This window comes from Salvelinus alpinus, chromosome 14, assembly GCF_045679555.1.
Source record: "Salvelinus alpinus chromosome 14, SLU_Salpinus.1, whole genome shotgun sequence".
Lineage (NCBI taxonomy): Eukaryota > Metazoa > Chordata > Actinopteri > Salmoniformes > Salmonidae > Salvelinus > Salvelinus alpinus.
The window spans coordinates 45,927,699-45,943,737 of NC_092099.1; the positions used below are offsets into that span (position 1 = coordinate 45,927,699).

At 44.1% G+C, this 16,039-nt stretch overlaps 1 long non-coding RNA gene across 1 annotated transcript; it reads right to left on the reverse strand.

The window, feature by feature from the left end:
* Window positions 1-11,687: 11,687 nt before the first annotated feature.
* LOC139538202 (uncharacterized) lies at window positions 11,688-15,578 on the reverse strand. The gene is made up of 3 exons (XR_011667692.1): window positions 15,485-15,578; window positions 12,813-12,977; window positions 11,688-12,613 (listed from the first exon to the last, which is right to left on the reverse strand). It is a non-coding gene; the product is annotated as an uncharacterized lncRNA (long non-coding RNA).
* Window positions 15,579-16,039: the final 461 nt, after the last annotated feature.

Consider the following 16,039-nt stretch of genomic DNA (forward strand, 5'->3'; position numbering starts at 1 on the left):
CTCACTGCACCAGCTGCACTGCATCTACAAAGGAAGTGGCCATGGCTTCCCTCTCACTGCACCAGCTGCACTGCATCTACAAAGGAAGTGGCCATGGCTTCCCTCTCACTGCACCAGCTGCACTGCATCTACAAAGGAAGTGGCCATGGCTTCCCTCTCACTGCACCAGCTGCACTGCATCTACAAAGGAAGTGGCCATGGCTTCCCTCTCACTGCACCAGCTGCACTGCATCTACAAAGGAAGTGGCCATGGCTTCCCTCTCACTGCACCAGCTGCACTGCATCTACAAAGGAAGTGGCCATGGCTTCCCTCTCACTGCACCAGCTGCCTTTTACTATCCTGCCTGGAAACAGTTCTTTTGGTAAAGAGGAATGGGATTTAGTGTTTGTTGTTTACTTGTTTCTCACATACCATAAGGGACGTCACTGGAGGACTTAGTATTGGGCAGAAGATGCTAATACTTAGCTTTCTTATATCTCTCAGATTTAGGACAGACATTTCAAAACATACTTCCTTTTGCCAATTTTATTTCTACTGTCTGTTTTTACATGTATGAATATGTTATTCAATGCGTTTCTACGGGCTAATATGTCATACTCTTTTTGGCCAGACAGCATCAGATACATGGGTTACACATAGTAAGACAGAGGGGCGCTGTTTCGCTCAGATGCTTTCTCCAGTGAGATAGGTTCAGCCACTTACGAATTGAAGGAAAGTTGGCGGCTGCACAGTGCACTGTTCGGATGCGGGATTTATTTTGGACGAACGTGCGATGGTAACCTACTTTTTAAATTGATTTGTTTGATAATCAGACGAAAACATCATGACTGGTTGTGTTCATGGCACATTAAAAGGTAATACATTTGTCTGGTGAAATTACTTGTCTGGCCTCTGCCTTGGGCCTCCAAATCTCTAAGTCGGCCCACACGAAAGTAACATATGAAATCATACTACTACTATTGGAGTGTCCCCGATTTAAGATTACAATGTTACGTTGACCCCTGAGTCCAGGTTGCAGCGTGCGTGCAATCAACAACAGAACTCTGTGTTCGTCAATCTGAGCTAGTCCAGAGCGTCACATATTGCAGGGAAACACACCATCTACAAAGTGTTCCCCTTTGACTCCAGCGCTCAACAAATCAGAGCTATGGGGCAGCCTGGAGAGGGGGGACACTGACACAGAGCTGCCACAGGAATGTGGCAGAGGAAGGCCAGGGAGGGCAGGGGAGGAACAAGGGGATGTCTGGGGTTCGTCTGGGAACCCGCCTGATGTCTCCTTACTCTTGAACTATTCACTTCAAATCTAGCATGCTCACAAATGATGGCCATAGACTGATGAACTTGTTCCAGTTCTTTCAGGTTATCCACCTCCCACCCCATAGGAGTTAGGTTGGTGTGTGGGGGGTACTGAATTAGTCCTGGGCATTCAAGTCATTAGGTGGTACTTCCCATATTAGGGGGTGGGGGGGTGGCAGCATGGTTGGCAGGCAGGTTTACAGCCCTCTGTGTGACGGTAAAGCGGGGGACGTTAACTCCGCTCATTAAACAGAGGATGTCATCACTCTGCACCACCACTGGACGGTATGTGTCACATGTATCTGCCATAGGCCAGCTTCTGTCCAGCACAGTCCACAACATCCTCTAAATCTGTCAACACAGTCCACAACATCCTCTAAATCTGTCATCACAGCCAAGATCTGTCACACAAAAGGGCCATGACATTCTGCTTTAGGTAGGGGGGACAATGTGTGTGTATGGGGGGGGGGGGACATTTCGGCACCCCTGTGTGTATGCCTGTGCAGGGCAGCGCTCGGGACACGGCGGCCGGTGCACATGGGCTGAGGTGTTGGCTTGGTGCTCGTTACAGACCCGCTGCTGTACACTGACCAGATAAGCGGAGCAGGACAAGATAAGAGAACACTGCTGCCTACACAGAACTGCAATCAGCCGTAGACTGTCACAGCACTTAATGAAAAGATATTCCTTTGAAATGTCTTCCTTTTTATATATATATATATATATATATATATATATATATATATATATATATATATATATATATAAGGAATGATATGGTTCTTGTGTGTTGTATGTTCATAGGCTTTCATATACATTTGCATTGAAACATTTAAGTTGGCTCCGTTTGCTGTGTGATGGAATTAAGGGGGGAATCAATTGAAATGGTAAATGAGAGAGACTATAATTTATTAGCTGCAGAGGATTACATGTTACCTTAATTCTAACTGTAAACAATTATTGCTCGAAGCAATGTATTACTGTGTTGTACGCTACCAACATGTAGGCCAAGATGTCCTCTTAAAGAACCTGACGTTACTCCTTCAAGTCCTTTTAGAGGAAGCTCTGGCAGCCAAAACAGACAAATTGTCATGTTCCTGACCTGTTTTCCTTTGTTTTTGTATTTGTTTAGTATGGTCAGGGCGTGAGTTGGGGTGGGCATTCTATGTTATGTGTTTCTATGTTGGGTTCATGGTTAATTAGCCTGATATGGTTCTCAATCAGGGGCAGGTGTTTTACGTTTCCTCTGATTGAGAACCATATTTAGGTAGGCTGTTCACACTGTTTGTTTGTGGGTGATTGTTCCTGTGTCTGTGTATGTCGCACCACACGGGACTGTTTCGTTTTCGTTCGTGTATGTGTTCGTTCCTGTTCGTGCGTTTTGTTCTCAAGTTCAGGTCTGTTCACGTCGTTTGTTGTTTTGTCATTTATCAAGTTCTTCGTGTTCGTCCTTAAATAAATTCATTATGTATTCAACCCACGCTGCATATTGGTCCGATCCTTCTCGCCTCTCCTCGTCAGATGAGGAGGACGACTTAGACGAGCGTTACACAAATACTCCATCTAAACGTGAATAGATTCTCAATTGCGATACGGTTCTAGGAACATAAAACCCTTTACTTTCATATCACATCTCAATAATTTCACAAATCCAAAAATATACACTTACTGGACATTATTTTAACCGGCTTAATCAGCTGACAGTATTTTTCAGTGACAACAAGTTTCTGGTGGGCTTCTTCCATTACAGACAGGTGTTTGGAGCATGCTAGATAGCACATTTTTTAAATAAATAGTCAGTTAATAAGAACAACTTACTTACAGTGATGGCCTACCAGGGAACAGTGGGTAACTTCCTTGTTCCTTGAACAACAGATTTATACCTTGTCAGCTCGGGGATTCGATCCAGCAACATTCCGGTTACTGGCCCAACGCTCTAACCACTAGGCTATCTGCTCTAACCACTAGGCTACCTGCTCTAACCACTAGGCTACCTGCTCTAACCACTAGGCTACCTGCTCTAACCACTAGGCTACCTGCTCTAACCACTAGGCTACCTGCTCTAACCACTAGGCTATCTGCTCTAACCACTAGGCTACCTGCTCTAACCACTAGGCTACCTGCTCTAACCACTAGGCTACCTGCTCTAACCACTAGGCTACCTGCTCTAACCACTAGGCTACCTGCTCTAACCACTAGGCTACCTGCTCTAACCACTAGGCTACCTGCTCTAACCACTAGGCTACCTGCTCTAACCACTAGGCTACCTGCTCTAACCACTAGGCTACCTGCTCTAACCACTAGGCTATCTGCTCTAACCACTAGGCTACCTGCTCTAACCACTAGGCTACCTGCTCTAACCACTAGGCTACCTGCTCTAACCACTAGGCTACCTGCTCTAACCACTAGGCTACCTGCTCTAACCACTAGGCTACCTGCTCTAACCACTAGGCTACCTGCTCTAACCACTAGGCTACCTGCTCTAACCACTAGGCTACCTGCTCTAACCACTAGGCTACCTGCTCTAACCACTAGGCTATCTGCTCTAACCACTAGGCTATCTGCTCTAACCACTAGGCTACCTGCTCTAACCACTAGGCTACCTGCTCTAACCACTAGGCTACCTGCTCTAACCACTAGGCTACCTGCTCTAACCACTAGGCTACCTGCTCTAACCACTAGGCTACCTGCTCTAACCACTAGGCTACCTGCTCTAACCACTAGGCTACCTGCTTTAACCACTAGGCTACCTGCTCTAACCACTAGGCTACCTGCTCTAACCACTAGGCTACCTGCCACCTCTACACTCTAACCACTAGGCTACCTGCCGCCCCAGAATGATATGGTCCTTATGCTTCCAAAAGCGATGCGTTATAATGTTCAGAGCGAGCATTGGCCTCTTAACAAAACTCCCCCCTACAGAAGAGGCCTTTGTCCAATGACTCTGATTTTTAATGTAAACTCAGAGTCATGATCAAGGGCTAACCAACACCCAACAATATAATGTAGCCAGTCTTTCATCGTATTGCATTTCCACAGGCTGTTTTTGTTTGTTATATGGGATACTTACTGTGTGTGTATGTGTATGACTATTGATGCAGTATATAGCACATAAAAGTAACAACAAACAATGTGAATATTTATGCCTAATCAACAAGTCCTTGCTTTTTTCTTTCCATGAACTGACATAATTGTCTTCTATCACTTTTGTTTTGCATGTAATGTCAGGGTTTTGCCTGCATTGAGAGATGGATAGAGAGACAGCGGGATAGAGAGAGAGAGACAGACAGAGAGAGAGAGACAGACAGACAGACAGACAGACAGACAGACAGACAGACAGACAGACAGACAGACAGACAGACAGACAGACAGACAGACAGACAGACACAGACAGAGAGAGAGAGAGAGAGCTAAACCACCTAAAAGGAAGCGATTCCCAAACCTTCCATAACAAAGCCATCACCTACAGAGAGATGAACCTGGAGAAGAGTCCTCTAAGCAAGCTGGTCCTAGGGCTCTGTTCACAAACACAAACACACCCCACAGAGCCCCAGGACAACAGCACAATTAGACCCAACCAAATCATGAGAAAACAAAAAGATAATTACTTGACACATTGGAAAGAATTAACAAAAAAACAGAGCAAACTAGAATGCTATTTGGCCCTAAACAGAGAGTATACAGTGGCAGAATACCTAACCACTGTGACTGACCCAAACTTAAGGAAAGCTTTGACTATGTACAGACTCAGTGAGCATAGCCTTGCTATTGAGAAAGGCCGCCGTAGGCAGACATGGCTCTCAAGAGAAGACAGGCTATGTGCTCACTGCCCACAAAATGAGGTGGAAACTGAGCTGCACTTCCTAACCTCCTGCCCAATGTATGACCATATTAGAGAGACATATTTCCCTCAGATTACACAGATCCACAAAGAATTCGAAAACAAATCCAATTTTGATAAACTCCCATATCTACTGGGTGAAATTCCACAGTGTGCCATCACAGCAGCAAGATTTGTGACCTGTTGCCACAAGAAAAGGGCAACCAGTGAAGAACAAACACCATTGTAAATACAACCCATATTTATGTTTATTTATTTTAACTTGTGTGCTTTAACCATTTGTACATTGTTACAACACTGCATATATATAATATGACATTTGTAATGTCTTTATTGTTTTGAAACTTCTGTATGTGTAATGTTTACTGTTCATTTTTATTGTTTATTTGACTTTTGTATATTATCTACCTCACTTGCTTTGGCAATGTTAACACATGTTTCCCATGCCAATAAAGCCCCTTGAATTGAGAGAGAGAGAGAGAGAGAGAGAGAGAGAGAGAGAGAGAGAGAGAGAGAGAGAGAGAGAGAGAGAGAGAGAGAGAGAGAGAGAGAGAGAGAGAGAGAGAGAGAGAGAGAGAGAGATGTTTGATCTGCTTTGACTTCCTTCTCATGTTTCCCTTCTCATGTCTCCCTCCTAGGACATTTTGAAGTATTGCACTACTTGAAGAGTACATTTTAGTTGATCCGTTTACTACAGGTATGAACTATGTTTTATGTTTTAACAATAAACTTCTTCCTTAGTAAATTACCAAAAAGCAAAGAGGAGCAATGTTACATCAGATATCTAACTTAGGTCGATAATTGTACTTTTGGGGCTTATAGCCCATAAATACATTAATACGAATGGTATCCCACTTGATGTCAAACACTGTTAAACCGTTCTGGGGGAAAAACAAAAACAAATCTAATGCACTATTTGCATAAAAGGAGAAAAACCCTGAGATTGTGCTGCCCATTTCCTAAAGTTAGCTGCATTATTTTGTATCCCTGTTAATTGAAAATACAGGTGTTCTCCTGGGGGAGAGATCAAAGTGAGATAACTTTCAGGTGATTTCTCCTTCTGAGGCCACTTCTCTGCACAAGTCATTAAATATTTGGAAACATTTTTCTAATGAATAACAGGTCGATATTTACTTCCCTTTTGGGGGACTTTTATGTCCATGTAGCAGTAATTTCTTGAATAGGATTTTAGTAGATTATGCACTTGATAATTATGTTACAGAGAAGTTTATGACTGCTAGTGGACATAAGTCAAATAAAACTGGTATAAAAGAACAGATATAAAATAGGATCAAAACACTTTATCTCTATCGCTTAATCATTTCAGTGTCTGGAGAAAGAGTCCAGCAGGACTGGAATGGTGACTTTGGTAGATATTCAACAGTAGCCTTGGCTATTGGGTCACATTGGGCATGTGATTGGGCATGTGATTGGGTCACATTGGGCATGTGATTGGGTCACATTGGGCATGTGATTGGGTCACATTGGGCATGTGATTGGGCATGTGATTGGGTCACATTGTGCATGTGATTGGGTCACATTGGGCATGTGATTGGGCATGTGATTGGGTCACATTGGGCATGTGATTGGGTCACATTGGGCATGTGATTGGGCATGTGATTGGGTCACATTGGGCATGTGATTGGGCATGTGATTATGCATGTGATTGGGTCACATTGGGCATGTGATTGGGTCACATTGGGCATGTGATTGGGCATGTGATTGGGCATGTGATTGGGTCACATTGGGCATGTGATTGGGCATGTCATACTCTACCAGAGAAACCATGGACACCGTAGATTAGCCCCAGCCCATGTTCTTATTTCAACACACAGAAAGGATACGCATTAATGATAGCAGTGAACTATTGTTGTAAGCCAGCAATGCTTCTGGGGGTGTGTGTGTGTGTGTGTGTGTGTGTGTGTGTGTGTGTGTGTGTGTGTGTGTGTGTGTGTGTGTGTGTGTGTGTGTGTGTGCGTGCGTGTGCGTGCGTGCGTGCGTGCGTGCGTGCGTGCGTGCGTGCGTGTGTGTGTGTGTGGACGTGTGTGTGTGGGCGTGTGTGCGTGTGTGTGTGGGCGTGTGTGTGTGTGTATGTGTGTGTGCATCACCAATTTGTGATGGCCAGGTGAGCAGCTCCTTCTTCAGCTGGTCCATTCTGATGTAGATACTGTTCATTGTGTCCAAGCGGTGTCATTAGACATTGTGTCCATTGATGTTTGGCTGTTGCTTTTCATCCAATAAATTGTCCCTCACCTCTTGCCATCATTCTCAGTGATGCTAGAGCACCAGGGGAGGGAAGAAGAGGCCGGGCTCTCCAAGATAGATGTGTGTTATTGTTTGTGTGATGTAAGTGGGTTTTAATCAGGTCCTCTGCTCTCTGATCCCAGGTAGCGCTGTTGAGGTGTTGAGTCAGGTCTTGCTTAATCGATCCTTCACCCCGGGCAAGCGGTGGGCAGGTGTAGTCCCCTTCTCCCTGGAAACACAGGCAACACCTCCCCTCCTCTCCTCCCCTCCTTCTCCTCTCCTCCTCCTCCTTCCCTCCCCTCCTCCTCTCCTCCTCCCCTTCTCCTCCCCTCCTCCTCCTCCGCTCCTCCTCCCCTCCTCTTCCTCCTCTTCTCCTCCTCCTCTCCTCGGGAACATCATCATCCCTCCATCTCATTGTCGCAGGCTGCTGGCAGCTCAACGTCGCCAAGCTGAGACTGTGAAAGACGCACTTTTGTGCTCGTTTGTTGTCTGTACACAAGAATTAGGGAAGGGAGTGTGGCTCTCCTTCCCTCCCACCCCTACCCACTCTCGCCCAGGAAGAAGGGAAATTAAATGAATGGACCGCACACATAAATGCCTTAGAGCTGCCTGAAGCTGTGCAGGGCAGACCACATAATGTATTTTTTGTAGAATACACCTCAAAATAACACCACATTGTAATTATCAGTGCATTTCATCTTTATTTTATGACATAAACCCCAATTAGTCAAAACGAATAAACTTTCAATGCAGCTTTAACACATAATTAAGAGAATGAGCAGTGTTTGTAATTACTTCTCAGGGTATAGTGAGGCAGTAAGGGGTGAGAGTCTATGTTTCTCCTGCAGCAGACAGTCAATTAGAGGCAGAGGGAGACCGTGCAGCAGTCCTCTCCTCCGTCGCTGCGCAACTGAGGTGCTGTAAATAAGGTTTTATTTGCTTCCCCACTCCTACATCATTAGCCCACCCATTCCACTGTTTCCTAACGTCATCACTTCTTCACCTTCTATTTCTCATTGAGAGAAAAAAAACACTTTAAAATGGCCACCTTCTTGGCTGTTCCTCTTTCCTCCTGTTTAATGTAACACCTTCTTGGCTGTTCCTCTTTCTTCCTGTTTAATGTAACACCTTCTTGGCTGTTCCTCTTTCTTCCTGTTTAATGTAGCACCTTCTTGGCTGTTCCTCTTTCTTCCTGTTTAATGTAGCACCTTCTAGGCTGTTCCTCTTTCCTCCTGTTTAATGTAGCACCTTCTTGGCTGTTCCTCTTTCCTCCTGTTTAATGTAACACCTTCTTGGCTGTTCCTCTTTCCTCCTGTTTAATTTACATTTACATTTAAGTCATTTAGCAGACGCTCTTATCCAGAGCGACTTACAAATTGGTGCATTCACCTTATGATATCCAGTGGAACAACCACTTTGTAACACCTTCTAGGCTGTTCCTCTTTCCTCCTGTTTAATGTAACACCTTCTAGGCTGTTCCTCTTTCCTCCTGTTTAATGTAGCACCTTCTTGGCTGTTCCTCTTTCCTCCTGTTTAATGTAACACCTTCTTGGCTGTTCCTCTTTCCTCCTGTTTAATGTAACACCTTCTTGGCTGTTCCTCTTTCCTCCTGTTTAATGTAACACCTTCTTGGCTGTTCCTCTTTCCTCCTGTTTAATGTAACACCTTCTTGGCTGTTCCTCTTTCCTCCTGTTTAATGTAACACCTTCTTGGCTGTTCCTCTTTCCTCCTGTTTAATGTAACACCTTCTTGGCTGTTCCTCTTTCCTCCTGTTTAATGTAACACCTTCTTGGCTGTTCCTCTTTCCTCCTGTTTAATGTAACACCTTCTTGGCTGTTCCTCTTTCTTCCTGTTTAATGTAGCACCTTCTTGGCTGTTCCTCTTTCTTCCTGTTTAATGTAACACCTTCTTGGCTGTTCCTCTTTCCTCCTGTTTAATGTAGCACCTTCTTGGCTGTTCCTCTTTCCTCCTGTTTAATGTAGCACCTTCTTGGCTGTTCCTCTTTCTTCCTGTTTAATGTAACACCTTCTTGGCTGTTCCTCTTTCCTCCTGTTTAATGTAGCACCTTCTTGGCTGTTCCTCTTTCCTCCTGTTTAATGTAACACCTTCTAGGCTGTTCCTCTTTCTTCCAGTTTAATGTAGCATCTTCTTGGCTGTTCCTCTTTCCTCCTGTTTAATGTAGCACCTTCTTGGCCAGATTAAAGCAATAACAATAGTACCTCTTTCCTCCTGTAGCTGAATTCCTCTGCTTTACACCCTAAGAAGAGTTATCATGTGTTGTCGCTGACAAACTGAAGAGACAGAACGACCCAAACTCCTTTATTGCACCCAGAGAGCTCTGTGAAGACGCCTGCCGTTATCTGTCCATATTGACAAAGGAGAGAAAAATGGTCAGAGTCCAGCCTTGACCTGGAGCTCATTGAGAAGGCTTCAGCACGGCCATCTTGTCTGTATCAATACATGATATGGACGGAAACCATGTATCAGTCTACACGGATCATTCAATACTGCAAATCAAATCGAGCCAATTGATTTCATGTTGGAGGAACTCCCCACCATTGCTACTCCTTTGTCAGTCCATGCATAAGAGCATTGTTTTATGAGGAAATTTAAGGTAAATTGCTTTGTCTTCCAAATCCTTTGATGGTGCATGTCCTTTTATGAGACATGAAGCAGTGAGAGTGAAAAACAATAGGCTTTGTCATACAAAATGGTAAACTAACCAATTCATTTCAGAAACCCTGAACTCCAAAGTAATAAAACATTCTGTGACTGATATACAGCCTGTATGAAGCAGACGGTAAAAGGAGACATGCTGTGACTGATATACAGCCTGTATGAAGCAGACGGTAAAGGGAGACATTCTGTGACTGATATACAGCCTGTATGAAGCAGACGGTAAAGGGAGACATTCTGTGACTGATATACAGCCTGTATGAAGCAGACGGTAAAGGGAGACATTCTGTGACTGATATACAGCCTGTATGAAGCAGACGGTAAAGGGAGACATTCTGTGATTGATATACAGCCTGTTCTGAGCAGACGGTAAAGGGAGACATACTGTGACTGACATACAGCCTGTATGAAGCAGACGGTAAAGGGAGACATACTGTGATTGATATGCAGCCTGTATGGAGCAGACGGTAAAGGGAGACTATTATTGGCTGATTAGAGTAATACTTCTGCTTTTCGTAGACAACTTGGGACAGTACAGAGGACATATTCCATGATGAATAAATTGTATTTTACAAAGTACAGACATGGAGTGTGGAAGCAGTTTTTGCCATAGCAAGAGACCGAACTGACCCAAAAGAGCAATTCTCTTATGTTGAATACTTTATGCAGAGCTATAAACATGAAGTGTGCATGTGGATCCCAATGGTTAAACCATTGATATGAGTCTCTGTCTTTAGTGTTTGGTCTTGGAGAGGGTACGATGCCTTTGCTGTTCAGGAGCATCTTGAACGAAGATTGTACAGTGATCTGACTTTCCATAAACTTCCAAAGGCATTTTATCAATGAGTAATGTGATTCAGTCAACAAATCTGTCTGCCAATTGTGGGAAATGTTGCTTTGTCCTGCACTAAAGAGGCTCTAACCCTGGACTAGAGGCTCTAACCCTGGACTAAAGAGGCTCTAACCCTGGACTAAAGTGGCTCTAACCCTGGACTAAAGTGTCGCTAACCCTGGACTAAAGTGTCTCTAACCCTGGACTAAAGAGGCTCTAACCCTGGACTAAAGAGGCTCTAACCCTGGACTAAAGTGTCTCTAACCTTGGACTAAAGAGGCTCTAACCCTGGACTAAAGAGGCTCTAACCCTGGACTAAAGTGTCTCTAACCCTGGACTAAAGAGGCTCTAACCCTGGACTAAAAAGGCTCTAACCCTGGATTAAAGAGGCTCTAACCCTGGACTAAAAAGGCTCTAACCCTGGATTAAAGAGGCTCTAACCCTGGACTAAAAAGGCTCTAACCCTGGATTAAAGGGGCTCTAACCCTGGACTAAAAAGGCTCTAACCCTGGACTAAAGAGGCTCTAACCCTGGACTAAAAAGGCTCTAACCCTGGATTAAAGAGGCTCTAACCCTGGACTAAAAAGGCTCTAACCCTGGATTAAAGAGGCTCTAACCCTGGACTAAAGAGGCTCTAACCCTGGACTAAAGAGGCTCTAACCCTGGACTAAAGAGGCTCTAACCCTGGACTAAAGAGGCTCTAACCCTGGATTAAGTCATAAAATTATACGGTGTGAAAAGCTGCATTGTATTGTTCTCCTAATTAGGAAATAGACAACGATTTATTTGTTCACATTTATTAAACATTTATAGAGCATGAAATACGCTTACAGATGATTTGTGACCCATTAAAGCAGTGCTTATAAAGCTTATATGAATGCTTTATGACGCCTATATGAATGCTTTATGAGAAGCCTATGTGAATGCTTTATGATGCCTTCATACGAGGCACTTAAAATAAAACCATGTACGGTTTGCCTAAAGCTTGTCTAATTGTCTGCAGCTTGTCGCTCGTCAGTAGCTCTCAGCCAGGTAGGCCTACATTTTAGAGCAGATCACACACAAACACACACACATAGGCCCAAAAAACAAAGCCACAATTGCTACCCTTAGATCCCAATAAAGCTGATTCTATTTTTATTTGGTGTGATTTACACCCATTTCCTCCATGCAATAGGACAGGAAACAGATGCTAGGAATTGTTATTTTCCTAAATTCCTGGGAGAGAGATTGTGGTCAACACTGACGTGCGGGCTTGGCTTTGTAATCGCATGTGAAGGGGTGGTAGACGGTGACTAAATTCACTCCCTGCTTTCCCTGCTCTGATGCTCCATTTCCTCACAGTTTCCACTTGCCCATGTCCGTCTGCCCAAAGCCAGGTTGGCCATGCTTTATAGCAGGCTTCCCTCTCGGAACCACTGCTGCGATTTCCCAGGACAAGGTCAAAACTCGTCCTCTGCTTCTGCTGTGACAGACAGACAGACAGACAGACAGACAGACAGACAGACAGACAGACAGACAGACAGACAGACAGACAGACAGACAGACAGACAGACAGACAGACAGACAGACAGACAGACAGACAGACAGACAGACAGACAGACAGACAGACAGACAGACAGACAGACAGACAGACAGACAGACAGACAGACAGACAGACAGACAGACAGACAGACAGTTGATGGGTGTGACCGCTCTTCCCATCCAGATCATGACCTGAATACTGAGAAGCATGGAGTAAAGTGGTCAACATACAGCCTATTCTGTTTTCAGTTTTAAGGTGAATTTTAAGAATTAATAAAGGGCAAATAATTAAGCAACCAGGAATATTGTTTTGGGTTAAAGCCACATTCTGTAACATTTCCAGTATAAGTTTAACGAATGAAATGTCAATTGATTCTGAAAAAAAAGATTGACCTTACCTACGATCCTATTAGGTTACTATTATGTAGGGGCTCCTGAGTGGCACTGCATCTTGAGGCATCACTACAGACACCCTGGTTCGAATCCAGGCTGTATCACAACCGGCTGTGATTGGGAGTCCCATAGGGCAGGGGGACAATTGGCTCAGCATCGTCTGGTCTAGGCTGTCATTGTAAATAAGAATTTGTTCTTAACTGACATGCCTAGTTAAATAAAGGTACAATATTAACATCTTATGAGATGCTTAAATTAATCCATTATTATTGGTGGCCAACTGTTTGTTGGCATGAAAAGCACACCTTTACATAGTGTGGCTTTAAGCCAGTGATAATACTCCAGCCACAAATCCTTACTTTTCATGGGCAAGAGCTCCATCTAGAGGAGTTTTGTCATATGTTTTTATATATGGACCCTGCTGGAGACAGTCTGGTTAATACGGACAGAACCCTGCTGGAGACAGTCTGGTTATTGTGAACAGAACTCTGCTGGAGACAGTCTGGTTATTGTGGACAGAACCCTGCTGGAGACAGCCTGGTTATTGTGGACAGAACTCAGCTGGAGACAGTCTGGTTATTGTGGACAGAACTCTGCTGGAGACAGTCTGGTTATTGTGGACAGAACTCTGCTGGAGACAGTCTGGTTATTGTGGACAGAACTCTGCTGGAGACAGTCTGGTTATTGTGGACAGAACCCTGCTGGAGACAGTCTGGTTATTGTGGACAGAACTCTGCTGGAGACAGTCTGGTTATTGTGGACAGAACCCTGCTGGAGACAGTCTGGTTATTGTGGACAGAACCCTGCTGGAGACAGTCTGGTTATTGTGGACAGAACTCAGCTGGAGACAGTCTGGTTATTGTGGACAGAACTCAGCTGGAGACAGTCTGGTTATTGTGGACAGAACTCAGCTGGAGACAGTCTGGTTATTGTGGACAGAACTCAGCTGGAGACAGTCTGGTTATTGTGGACAGAACCCTGCTGGAGACAGTCTGGTTATTGTGGACAGAACCCTGCTGGAGACTAAGACTGGTTATTGTAGCTAAGTGCACAGACACAATACGCACAACACTAAATACTTCCTCCAAGCTAGCTAACCACTGTAGCTAGTATTGCCATTATAATTAAATCACAATGGATTAGTGTCCATTAAACAGCTCCTTGTGTTAGCTGCCAAGTTAGTGCAATGTCCTTAGCTAGCTAGCTAAGTTGTGCTAGTTAGCAAATATGTTAAAGTTAGCTGGCTAAACATTTGGCTATGGGCTGGCACTGGCAGTATGGGATTATAGAGAGTGAATTTATTTGTTTCTTCGTAGTCTTGCTAGGTAGTTATCTAGCTATGGCCATATGGCTAGTTGTCAGTACAGGTGGCGAGGTCAGCACAGGTGCATCAAAGCTGGGACCGAGAGATTGAAAAACAGCTTCTATCTCAAGGTCATCAGACTGCTAAACAGCATTCACTAACTCAGAGAGGCTGCTGGCTACATTGAGACCCAATCACTGGCCACTTTAATAAATGGATCACTAGTCACTTTAAACAATACCACTTTAAATAATGCTACTTTAGTAATGTTTACATATTTTACATTACCCATATCACATGTACATACTGTATTTTATACCATCTACTGCATCTTGCCTATGCCGCTCGGCCATCGCTCATCCATATACTTATACGTACATATTCTCATTCAACCCCTTAGATTTGTGTGTATTAGGTAGTTGTTGGGAATTGTTAGATTACTTGTTAGATATTACTGCACTGTCGGAACTAGAAGCACAAGCATTTCTCTACACTCACATTAACATCTGCTAACCATGTGTGTGTGTGATTTGCTTTATCAACAAGGGAACATTAGCAGCTAGGGCTAGCTAACATTGGAATCTAGACCAGGGAACATTAGCAGCTAGGGCTAGCTAACATTGGAATCTAGACCAGGGAACATTAGCAGCTAGGGCTAGCTAACATTGGAATCTAGACCAGGGAACATTAGCAGCTAGGGCTAGCTAACATTGGAATCTAGACCAGGGAACATTAGCAGCTAGGGCTAGCTAACATTGGAATCTAGACCAGGGAACATTAGCAGCTAGGGCTAGCTAACATTGGAATCTAGACCAGGGAACATTAGCAGCTAGGGCTAGCTAACATTGGAATCTAGATCAGGGAACATTAGCAGCTAGGGCTAGCTAACATTGGAATCTAGACCAGGGAACATTAGCAGCTAGGGCTAGCTAACATTGGAATCTAGACCAGGGAACATTAGCAGCTAGGGCTAGCTAACATTGGAATCTAGACCAGGGAACATTAGCAGCTAGGGCTAGCTAACATTGGAATCTAGACCATAAACTAAGGCTAAGTAACACGCATGGACATGCGTTCCCATACAACGCTACTGCCACCTTCTTGTTTGGAGTATGTTAACAAGGCTGTGGCTAACGGCTTCAAGGTCTTTGCTATGTGAACACAAAAGAGATTGACTGCCAACACTCTGTTCAAAGGTGCTAAGTTCTGTCGGCAGGCAAACGATTGATACTCTGAGTTTTGGCTGTGATAACAAATTATTAGTAAACCATGCTGATTACACTTGATGTCATGCAACAAAATGAAATATAACAAAAACACATCACTTATGGGATGTCATATTGAACCCCAGATTGGGAGAGAAAATGTTCCTACCTGAAGCTGGTAATAATTATCCACCGGTAAGATTATCCAGGCTGTATTACATTCGGCCACGATTGGGAGTCCCATAGGGCGGTTCACAATTGGCCCAGCGTTTATCCGGGTTTGGCCGGGGTAGGCGTCATTGTAAATAAGAATTTGTTCTTATCTGACTTGCCTAGTTAAATAAAGGTTTAAAAAAATAATGTGTGGGATGGGGCAATAGTGTGTGATAGATCTCAGTGTCCCCCCATGTTCAGAGAGTAAGTTGTGTGATCAACCAAACAACTTGCTGTCCAGGGGTCTGGGCAATCAAAAGTACACAGAGCATCAACCAAACTCCATCTGTGAGGAGCTGTTACTGCACGACACATGCCTTTACACTCAGCTCTGCTCAGCTCAGCTAACCTCCCTAAACACCCAGCCCTCTTCACAGTACAGATCCTTTAACTATGCCAAATATTCTGTTTTGTGCTATTTCAGTCCATAATTTGTGATTGAAATTAAAAAAGGTTACCGGTTCATGTAGACCTATGATTTGTCCAGAGCTTACTAGCAAGTGCAGAGTGG